This window comes from Pyxicephalus adspersus, chromosome 8, assembly GCF_032062135.1.
Source record: "Pyxicephalus adspersus chromosome 8, UCB_Pads_2.0, whole genome shotgun sequence".
Classification (NCBI taxonomy): Eukaryota; Metazoa; Chordata; class Amphibia; order Anura; family Pyxicephalidae; genus Pyxicephalus; species Pyxicephalus adspersus.
In genome coordinates, this window is record NC_092865.1 from 25,542,253 (window position 1) to 25,553,549 (window position 11,297).

Below are 11,297 nucleotides of genomic sequence, written 5' to 3' on the forward strand. Positions count from 1 at the left end.
AGGTGCGGCCAGATGTCTCATATGGAATTTAGGTAAATTGGTATGTTTATTGGGGTGTAAGGATTCCGGCCCAACAGGTGGCAATTGGGATTGCAGTGTGAAATCGCACAGGTGTGGTGGATAGGCATTCCTGGAATGCAGTGGATCAGGATGGTGCCTGAAGTTAACAGGTTCGCTCTCCTGGATAGACCTCCTGATGTCTTCCTCATTTATGTGGGGGGAATGATTTGGGTGCGCGCACTAGTTTGAGACATCAAATCTGATTTATTGCATTTGAGGAGAGCTTTTCCTATTTCTGTGCTGCTGTGGTCCGAAATGGTGGCCAGGGTGGCGTGGCGGAATGCGCGTTCGGTCGCCCAACTGAACAAGGCGCGCATCAAGGTAAACAAGGAGGTGGGCAGGTTTGTGGTGTGGATAGGGGATCTTACGGTTAGGCACTGGGAATTGGAAAAAAATCCTAGTTTGTTTCTGTGTAGCGATGGGGTGCATTTAAATGTGGTGGAGATAAATTTGCGGTGTCTGAGCTTACAGGAGGGGCTGCAGTGAGCTATGCAGTTGTGGGGGTGCTCGCGGGTACTCATAATAGTATGAAGTTCCTGGTAAGGGGAACCCCCTCATGACACTGGGTTGTTTTGGAGGCAAAGAGAGAGATGGTGATACCCGCTAATTGTCCCCAAGTCGGTGTGGTAGTAGCTGGGGGCCTTGGCTGGTTAGCAGAAGTATTGGCTTTAAGGGTTAAGGTAGGGGGGTAGTTTCATGGACCTAATACTGGTATTTGTTATTATCCTGTTAAAACTTCGATTTGTTCAATGATGTGTTATTTGGTTTTACTGTTATTTAAATGTTAAAGTTTTATGTGTTAATAAAGGGGCTGCTATGGCCAATTTATTCCACAAGATGGCGTCAGTGTCTCATTTAATGTGAAAATGTGTGAGTGGGAATGAATTGGTGGTGACAGGGTTAGGGGTCTTCATCAACTCTGCCCTGGTCATGCACTCACCACTCACCTGAATACAAACCAATGATTTAAGTCTCCAACCATTGCCTTATAGAAGTCAGTAGGCAAAACGCGTCAGGTTAAGAGACAAATGTATAAGAACATTGTGTAATTGGCATTGTAATTCATGCTTATCACTTTGTTCTAAGCGCAGTTAGATTAAGACTAGCACAGGACACTAAAAATGTGCATAATTAAAGTAAAGCAAGCTTGAACCTTAAGTGTTGCCACAAAAAAGCCTCTTCTTTTCCTGATTTACCTTCTCTGATATATATATATATATATATATATCAAGGAATTATACCTAAAGTGGACCTTTCAGTTACTTTGCAATTTTGAATGAACAGATTGCTATCCTGGTTTATAACAACAGTTTAATATTTCTGAGCTCTATATTTTATATTAGGAAGTTATCCATACCAAATAACTGCAGATTCTCATATTCTTTAGGTGGTGCCTTAGTAAAGATGTTGCCATCCTTCTGTAAGAAAAGGCCATGAAGACAGTGTTTATTAACATAGTGCCAACATATTACCCAGCGTTTTGCAAAGTCCACAGTTGTATCACTAACTGTTCCTCAAAGGGGCTCACAATTTAATATCCCTACCATAGTCATATGTCACTAACACTGTCTAGACCTGAGAGTAAAGCTGCGTACACACGTGCAATTTTTGTCGTTGGAAAGGATCTTTCACGATCCTTTCCAACGACAAAGGACTACACGATGCATGAAAGGTGCTGTACATACAGCACCGTTCTGCTCTATGGAGAGGGGAGGGGGAGAGCAACGGAGCGGCACCCTGCTGCGCGCTCCCCCCCCTTCCTTTGCATTAGGATCGGTCGCCATTCATCGTCTGTGGATCCGCCAGGACGGTCGTTCAGACGATGGACGACGCTGACTGTACACACGTCAGAGTTTTGCCTGATATCTGGCCGATGCCGATTATCGGGCGAGAAAAATCTGACTTGTGTACACAGCTTAAGTCATGTAACCTAACTGCATATTTTTGTAATGTGGGAGGAAACCGAATTGCTCAGAGGAAACACAAACACGGGTTGAACCTGCAAACTCCTTGTAGATAGTTTCCTGGCTAACACTGTGTTCTCCCCCTCTTCAAAGAAAAGAACAGGGGCTGTTCATTCATCTGTCGTTCTTTGTCACAGGAAAAGGTCAGCGATGATTTGCATGTGTGTATGCATCCTGAGATTTGAATTTTGGACCTACCGCTGCAAAGGCAAGAATTCTAGCCACTGAGCCAACCATGGTGAGAGGGGTACTCTGTAAGAGATAACAAATATCTGCAAGTGTCACAAACATTGGACACAACTCATGTTATCATCTCAGTGTACTAAATTGTTTCCAACAGCAAAGCCAGTGGTATTGCCAGGTGACATTGTCTCATTGTTCTTGTGTACTTACATTATTACTAAATAAGACTGGGGCCTGAACTTGACCTAGCACTGCAAAGATGAGAGTGCTAGCCACTGAGCCAATCATGGTGAGAAGGATGCCATGTGAGAGATAATACATTCTGTAAATGTTGCTGACCTGAATACATTGGGCACAATTCATGTTATCTCATTTTATTAAATTTATTTTCAAGAACAGCAAAGCCAGAGGTATTGCCAGGTGACATTGTCTTATTGTTCTTGTGTAGTCAGTTTATGATCAAATAGGACGCATCTGGTAATGTCAGTGAACATAATCCAGTTATATTATCAGTATGATGAGTTCCGTCTTCTTCAGTGGTATTTTCTTAAACATTGACCTATGCCTGTTCACATGTTTGGCTATTTTCTGTAGGATTATACAGTTTATACTTTAATGCTGAACTCAAATCATATCGAAAATACCAATTAGTGCAGTTAATTATTAATTTGGGGTTTATTAACACTGTTCAAATCTGTGTGTTCTCTGTGTGTTCTTATGCACATTCACACACAAGATCAAGCCTATTGCTTTGCATGGGTCCATTCCTTTTCTATGGGGGCCTCAATACATACCCACACCAAAACACACCTGACCCTCTATAAGAAAAATAAAATCCACAACTCTAAAATGAAGAAGCACCTTAGATATAGACTGACCACTCCAACCCACAAAATAGCTGACATATCATGCAAGGAAAATGAAGATGTGATGGTGTTGGAAATGTTAAATACTACATCAGCTTTCATGATATTGACAATGAATATTCCAGTAAAGCTCTTTTCTTATTAAGAACGGATACAAACAATTGATGGCTGGTTCTACTTCAATTTTTATTGTGATAAGTAGGGAGTATGGATTATATTTAGGGGTAAAATAGCTGACTGTTAGGTAAATGCTGGATGACATTTGTTGTGTTCCTTTATCCTTAGAATAGAATATTCTGAAGAAGACGGAACTCATCATTCTGATAATATGATCGGATTATGTTCACTGACATTAACAGATGCGTCTTATTTGATCATAAACTAACTACACAAGAACAATAAGACAATGTAACCTGGCAATACCTCTGGCTTTGCTGTTCTCGAAAATAAATTTAATACAATGAGATGATAACATGAATTGTGCCCAATGTATTCAGGTCAGCAACATTTACAGAATGTATTATCTCTCACATGGCATCCTTCTCACCATGATTGGCTCAGTGGCTAGCACTCTCATCTTTGCAGTGCTAGGTCAAGTTCAGGCCCCTGCTTTCAACGACTTTGTATTTCTCCCCATCTTTGCATTGGTTTCTTCCCATGTTCCAAAAACTTGTTGTAAGGCCCCACCAGTCCCCCAATCTAACACTGCAGTCTTCACCTTTAATAAGCCCCCTTTCTGCCTTGGGAGACAGTCCAGCTGCCGTAGGGAATAGCCTGGGGGGGCCCCAAAGAGCACCTCCTAAAGCTTGGTACACATGTCCAATGGTTATCGCCCAATAATTGGCTCAGGGCCGATATCGAACAAGAATCTGGCGTGTGTACAGCGCCCATCCTCCAACATCCGAACGACCGTCCTGGCGGATCCACGGACAATGGACAACGAACGATCCTAATGCAAGGGAAGGGGGAGAGCACACTGCAGGGTGCTGTTCCATGGTTCTCCCCCTCCCCTCTCCATAGAGCAGAATGGTGCTGTATTTACAGCACTCGTTTATGCATCGTATTGACAAGGGTAGTGAATCAGTGTGTGCTTACCAAAAACGTAAACTTAGGTATGATAATGATTATATTTTTTTTGGAATATAAGGGAAGTCATATTTTCTCATTTATTTTTCAAATTTTCATATTGTTCCTAATAAACTGATCAACCACTTAATCAGTGTTTTTAGAATGAGAGATCAAGAATAACAGTTATCATATTCTCTCGGGCCTGTTTTTCAACTCCAGTTAAACTTATTTTGATTGTTATCAAGCACACAATTTTTTTCTCACTTTGTATTTGACAGTTGTTAGACCAGGAAGGGAAAGAGAACCCCCAATGGTGGCAAAAGACAGAAATAAAGCCAATTTATCTAGTAAAGTGAAAAAATCTCACAACCTCGGTGATGATTTTAATGCTTCATTATTTATTAGATGAATATTTTTGTTTCAACCAGTTTTATTAGGTTTTCAACAAAAACATAAATTACATAACAAAAAAGTAACATACAACACTCACAATCTGTTTATACATATCGGTGTGGGCTTAGTACGTACAAAGGATAAGAAAACAAAATATAAGACCTATAAACAACATAGACCCTGAGAAGAAGAACAATAAACAGGAGAAACCCTTGTGGGTCAGTATAACACATATTGGTACGAATACATAGGAAACAACATAACTTCTCACAGGAGCGTATGGCACCGAATATAAACCAATAATCTAGACAACAATAGTAAGAAATAAAAACATACAACAAAAATAAACATATATAACAAAATAGCCCTGGGGGGAAGGGGTGGGAGAGGTGGGAAAGGTACACAAAGCAAATATAAAAAAGTAGAGATTAACCCTTAAGGCCGGGGTAGGAATCTAACTAGCAATTATGATCACTAAGATAAATAGAGATTCTTTAAACCAATCCCAGGTAGACCATATTATTTTGAATTGATCCATTCTATCATTATCCTCCGCAACCAACATTTCCATATACCAGATTTTTTTTAAGTTCAGAAACCCAGTCTGCTACAGAAGGAGCAACAGGTTGCTTCCATCTTTCATTTCATCTCGGAATAATGGCCCTAGCAGCCGTGAAAAAATAACGTGGAACTCCTTTCTTGATAATTTTGAGCGAACCCGGGACTATAGATAAGAGAGCTAGTTTGGGAGTATTGGGTATGGTAGACCCGGTGCATTCATTAAATATCTGGGGAATCGTGTCCCAGAAGCGGGATATAATTGAACATTCCCACCACATAGGAAGCATCGTCCCTCAATGCGAGTGGCAGCTCCAGCATCGGTAGGATTGTGTAGAGGATATTCTGTGTAAGTCCACAGGACAATAATACCATCTGGATATTATCTTATAATTAACCTCTTGAGCTTTACATGTTAATGGGAGCTTATGTGTGAGAATAAATGATTTTTCCCAATCATCTGCAGTTATGAGTCCATCCATTTCCCTCTCCCAGTATCTAGTGTATATAGGGGTAGTGGACTCAGAGTGTAGAGTAAGCATCTTGTCCAACCTAGAAACAATGTAGGAGGGGCGAGCAGGCGAACTAACCAACTGCTTAAATTCCATCAAACCTCTATGCAGTAAAGGTGGGTCCGGAAAGGAGGCTATAAAAGAGCACAGGTACCTGTATGAGAGCCATGATAATAACTTGCTTCTGTTTGGTAGGTCAAGGGAGGAGATAGGGGGAACTCGTCCGTTGTTTAATATGCTCCTAAGGTGACGATCATCCGGAGCTGACCAAGATAGGAAGTTTGTGACTCGCATTGCAGAGGGAACATTGGGTTATCGAATAGCGGTGTCATGGGGCCCGGTTTCGTTGACAATTTACCCGATCTAAGGAGGGTATCCCAAATATGTCCCAAATATAAGTCCATGGTGAGTTTAGGTATAGGGAAAGTTAGCTTTAACAGCGAACGGTCCACCCACGGTAGGGAGCGGAGACTGATTGGTGATAAAGATTCCTCCAGCAATACCCATTCCTTCAACTCCCCGTTGTGAAACCAGTCTATAAGACGTACCAAAACCTATACGTTATAGTATTATAAAATATCTGGGGCCCCTGCACCTCCTCTATTTTTGGGCATGACCAGTGTACTTAATGCCAATCTGGGGCGCTTCGTATGCCACAGGAATTTTAGAAACAACCTATGTATTTTAAGTAAATATGCATTTGGCAAGAATGTAGGAACCATTTGAAAAACACATAAGAGCCTGGGGATGATGTCCATTTTAAGAGTGTTTATGCGAGCGAACCAGGAGAGAGGCAAAGAATCATACTTCTGAAGGTCGCATTGTAGTTTGCTATATATTGGGGGGTAGTTGAACGTGAACAATTCAGAGGGATCTGATGTAAGCATGATACCCCAGTAGTTATTGGCTTCGGTGCAAATCCGAAAGGGCGTATTGGTATGTATGGCTGACATTTGAGTAGAATCCAAAGTAACATTAACAATTTCAGATTTGGAGTAGTTTACCTTGAGATTACTATATATGCCAAATTCATCAAATTCTTTCAGTATAGAGGGTATCGTGATGTGAAGGGATGTTATATACATCAGTAGGTTGTTCCGCATATAATGAGAGTTTATATTGTGTGTCGCCTATCATGACCCCCTGAATGTCTGGGTTGTGGTGCAAGGCCACAGCCAGATGTTCCATAATTAGAGCATAAAGCAATAAGGGGAGAGAGGACACCCTTGCCTCGTGCTATTCTTGATTTGAAAAGAGTCGGAGAGAGTGCCTTTAAACTGTACCCGGGCCCTGGGTGAAGAATACAATGCTGCAATTCTGGAAACCATACTAGGACCCAGGCCCACCTGACGTAGCACTGAGTACATAAACTGCGAGCTAACCCTGTCGAAGGCTTTTTCAGCATCTATTGATAGGAGACACATGGGGGCAGCCGTAGATTTGGCAAATTGGGTCAGCAGGATTGTCTTAATGGTGTTGTCTCTAGCTTCCCTCCCATAAATCAACCCAGGTTGATCCCTTATGGATCAACGAGGGCATGTGTGGTGACAACCTATTAGCGATCAACTTAGAGAATATTTTTGCATCCACATTGATCAATGATATAGGTCTGTAGTTAGAGCATACTGTATGGTACCCTTCCAGACTCTGTGATGGAAACGGTGTGTCAATGGATATGGAAGAAAATACCTTAGTCATGAAGGGGATGAGAGTAAGGGCATGTAGTTTTATAGAACCGTGGAGTAAATCCATCTCGGCCAGGGCTCTTCCCTGTCGGCGTGGCATGTAAGGCAGCAGAGACCTCCTCGTCAGTAAACAGGGATTCTAATTGCAATTTCACCTCAGGGTGTAATGTTGGAAGAGCTGTTTTAGTTATATATTCTTGCAGGAAGGAGGGAGTCGCGTGAATAGGGCAGATTTGATAGAGATCTGAATAATATTTATGAAAGGTTTGCAGAATCTTTTTGGGGATAGATGTCAGCCCGCCATCAGTGGTTCGGATGGAAGGTATATATGTGGTTGATGTGCGGGGGTGCAAACCCCATGCCAACAGTCTGCCACATTTATCCCCATATTCATATATTAATTTCCGGAAACGATCCCGGTGGCGTTGGTGTGCCAAATCATATAGTTTCAAAAGGTGAGTTCTGGCAGCTGTCAATTCCAAAAATACATCGGTGGGCGTGTTTTGTTTATGAGGATGTTCCAAGGAGCGGATTTTATCAGATGTGAGTTTAATATTCTGCGATCTTATCTTTTTAAGCCTGGTTCCCTGTTGTATGGGGACCCCTCGAACAACTGCTTTCATTGCTTCCCATTGCATAGGAAGGGAAGTGGGGTCTGAGGCATAATCCCCAATAAAACCGTCAGACCAGGGACAAGATTCTATGGAAATAGTAGGATGCTAGTCAAGTACAGAGTGACTCGCCAGGATATAGTCTATGTGGGAGTACATATAGCGTGGATTGGAGTAAAAAGTAAAGTCTTTGGTTGTGGGGTGCAGGGTGCGCCATATATCCATCAATCTAAGATCATACAATTTAGAACAATCAATGTGGGGGTCCAGTACACAATTCAGGTATCCTCCCACTATGACAGTCCCTTCCGCAAACCTTTTCGGAATCTCCAAATATTGACATATGGCCATTGTGGGTTGATGATTGGGAGCATAAATAGAGGCTAATGTAAATGTCTTATCTCAAATAGAGATTTTGGGGAATCAGGTATCTGCCCTGAGGGTCAGAGCGGGTGTCTAGTATCTGTACTAGCAGCATTTTATGGAATGCTATGGAATCTCCCTTAGTTCCAGATTCAGGATTAGAGCTATGGCACCATGTGGAATAATAGCAGTTGCGGAGAGGGAGGGAATCCTGTAGGATTAAAAATAGGTCTCTTGCAGTATTAGGATTTTCACTCTCGCTTTGTGTTGAGCATATAATAATTGAGAGCGCTTGTTCGGGCCTATTAAGACCCTTCGCATTAAGGGTACGGATTGACATTGGGGGAGGGGGACAAGGGACAGGGCACCAGATGGGCGAGATGGGCGAAGTCCTCGTGCCTGGGGTGAAAAACTAAAGTGGGATCCCAAAGATCCCTATCACCGTCCAACAAGACGGTGGGCCTATATGGGGAAAGTGTCTGCGTGCGGCAGGAGGAGGCAAACAGACAAGTAAACAGTTGAGTCCTACCTGGGGGAACCCATAAAACCATAAGTAATAAAAATTAAGAGTATTAACTGAACAATTGAAATATTTCACTCAATATTCTAAACATTACTAAGACCAGATTAACTAGAGCATAGTGCAGATAAAACAGATAACAGATAAAACAGATAACATCACCATATAGAAAGCCATTCGCCAAATTCCTTCTAAATCAGTCTAAGGAATTCAGGGAATGGTACCCTCAAGTACTATGCCAAGATATGCCATGCACAATAATAGGGCTGACAGAGTGGAAGAAAACACCATAACTCAGGTGCCCACTAGTGGACCCGATCATGTCAGCCCAGTAATCTATGAGGCATTCTAAGTGCTATCTAACTATCAGCAGTGCCCACAGTGATGAGTAATATCTAGTTAGCTATCATCCAAATCCTGAGAGAGAGTAGAAAAATTGTCATAGCTACCAGTGAATGGGAAGTCCCAAAATGTGTGAGAAACTTCATAAACAGGAATCCAACGGCACGTGAGAGCCCAGAGAGTTTGTGGAAGTAGAAGGTTCCAAGAACGTTGCTTGAGGTAGCTTGGAAGGCAAAAAAAAAACTGTCATCGGCTTAGATATAGCAAGCTAGGGTGCTGTAGGAGGAGGAGCAGAGAGGTGACCCGGTGATGCGCTCCAAGATCTATCAGGCGGAAGTCGTGGTATCAGGCGGAAGTCGCTTGCGATGTGATCGGTTTGCTGAGGAGGAGCGAGGTCGCTGAGGGCCATTCCGGTAATATGATGTCAGGAAGTCGTAGATCCCGCACAATGCAAGGTAAGTCGGATGGCTCCCAGGAAAGCATAGGTTCTGCCTCCCGATCTGATCATAGGATCGAAGGGGTAGCCCCACCTATAAGGAATGTTCCGTTCACAAAGAGCTGTCAGGAGCGAGGAGGACCAAGGAGTTTAGCAAATATAGAAAAGTCCGCTGCTGGCAGTTCAGAATTCGGTACAGATTCAGGTAGACCCCTTACGGATACAGATATTGTTTCGCTTGTTGCGATTTTCTGCATCATCATGCAATAAATACAACATATTAATTTGCGCTTCATGTCATTCCAAAATGTCCGCATGGGACCTGACTCGTGAAGAAAGATCAGCACATTGAGTTTGGAGAGCTGTAGTAGCACTGGTCACCTGTTGAAGAGATTGTTGCATGGCATGAAATTCTGCCTTACAACTTGCTTCCAAGCGACCTATACTATAATCCAGGTCTTGCCTGGTGGGTAAGGCTCTAAGGTGGGCCTTCCAATCCCACTCCTCTTCAGTAGCCATTGTATTAGGACTGTGACTTAAAGAGTCCTCTAATGTAGAAAGTATACAGGGGCTGGGGATAGGAGATGTACAAGGTACCTCTGATGATGGTGGTGTAGTAGCTTCTGAGCCTGCACATCAGGCTCCTGCTGAGGGCCGGTCCATGGCTGTACTGATCAGGACTCTGCTTGTGCGTCGGATGCGGCTGAAAATCGAGCCCCCTGCTTTAAGGCCTTGACGCGGTCACTGCGGCCACACGCAGAAAAGAACCCTGGGATGCCTCCGGATGAGGAATCGCCGCCACCGGGGCGTCCCTTCTGTGCTCCCTTGGTTTTGGGACCCATGGGTGAGGATAAGAAGGCGCTGTAGCGCTGACAGAGGCTGAATTCCCCCAGACGGGATGCGGGGGTTCTTTTCCACGGGAACTGTGCGTCCTACTCCGCCGCCATCAGGTCACGCCCCCCTAGATGAGTATTTTTAATATAGTTCATTAAGCTATGTACATTTGATTTGTATGTATATATTTCTTTTCATATTCATCTATTTATGTGATGTAATGTACAGTTGCTGCTGCTGCTGCTTCTGCTCTTGAAATGGCACAATTCTAATACTGTACCAAATTTCAGGGTCTCTACTATCCCCTGGAGAAGCCCATCTAGGCGAAAAGCGTTGGGAGGATGTTTTTTTACTCATTACCCACATGCAAGTTTGTAATTTCTTAGTCAGTAGTACAGTTTGGTTAAATAACACCTCTAGGTACTTTACAATGCTGTGTTATCTTTATAAACTATTTTATAGATTTTTTGTATTCTAATAAAAATTGTAATTGATTTTATACATTATCATCGTTCTTTGTGCCATCAACAAAACCTGCCTTTCCTCTTTCCATCCTGCTCATTGAGTTTAGTCCAATTCCTGGATGAAAAAGACTTTGGCACAGAACCAATTAGTTGGGAAAATATCACAGTATTTATTAAGCTACGTTTAGCCATACCCAATGTTTAAGTTGTTTAGAATATTTTGGATACTGAAATTACTAATGGCTGATTTTAAATATTAAGTCTTTTATTAGCAGTTTAGATGCCCTTTTTTATAAGTTTGCTAGCCATGTCATCACATTTTCTCTTTCAGTGATTTTAACCTTTCCATACTCTGTCACTTGAATAAAAGAAGTACTGTTCTGGTCTTATCCAAATAGTAATCTGTTCATAAAGTGAACAAATAATATTTTGTCAGAT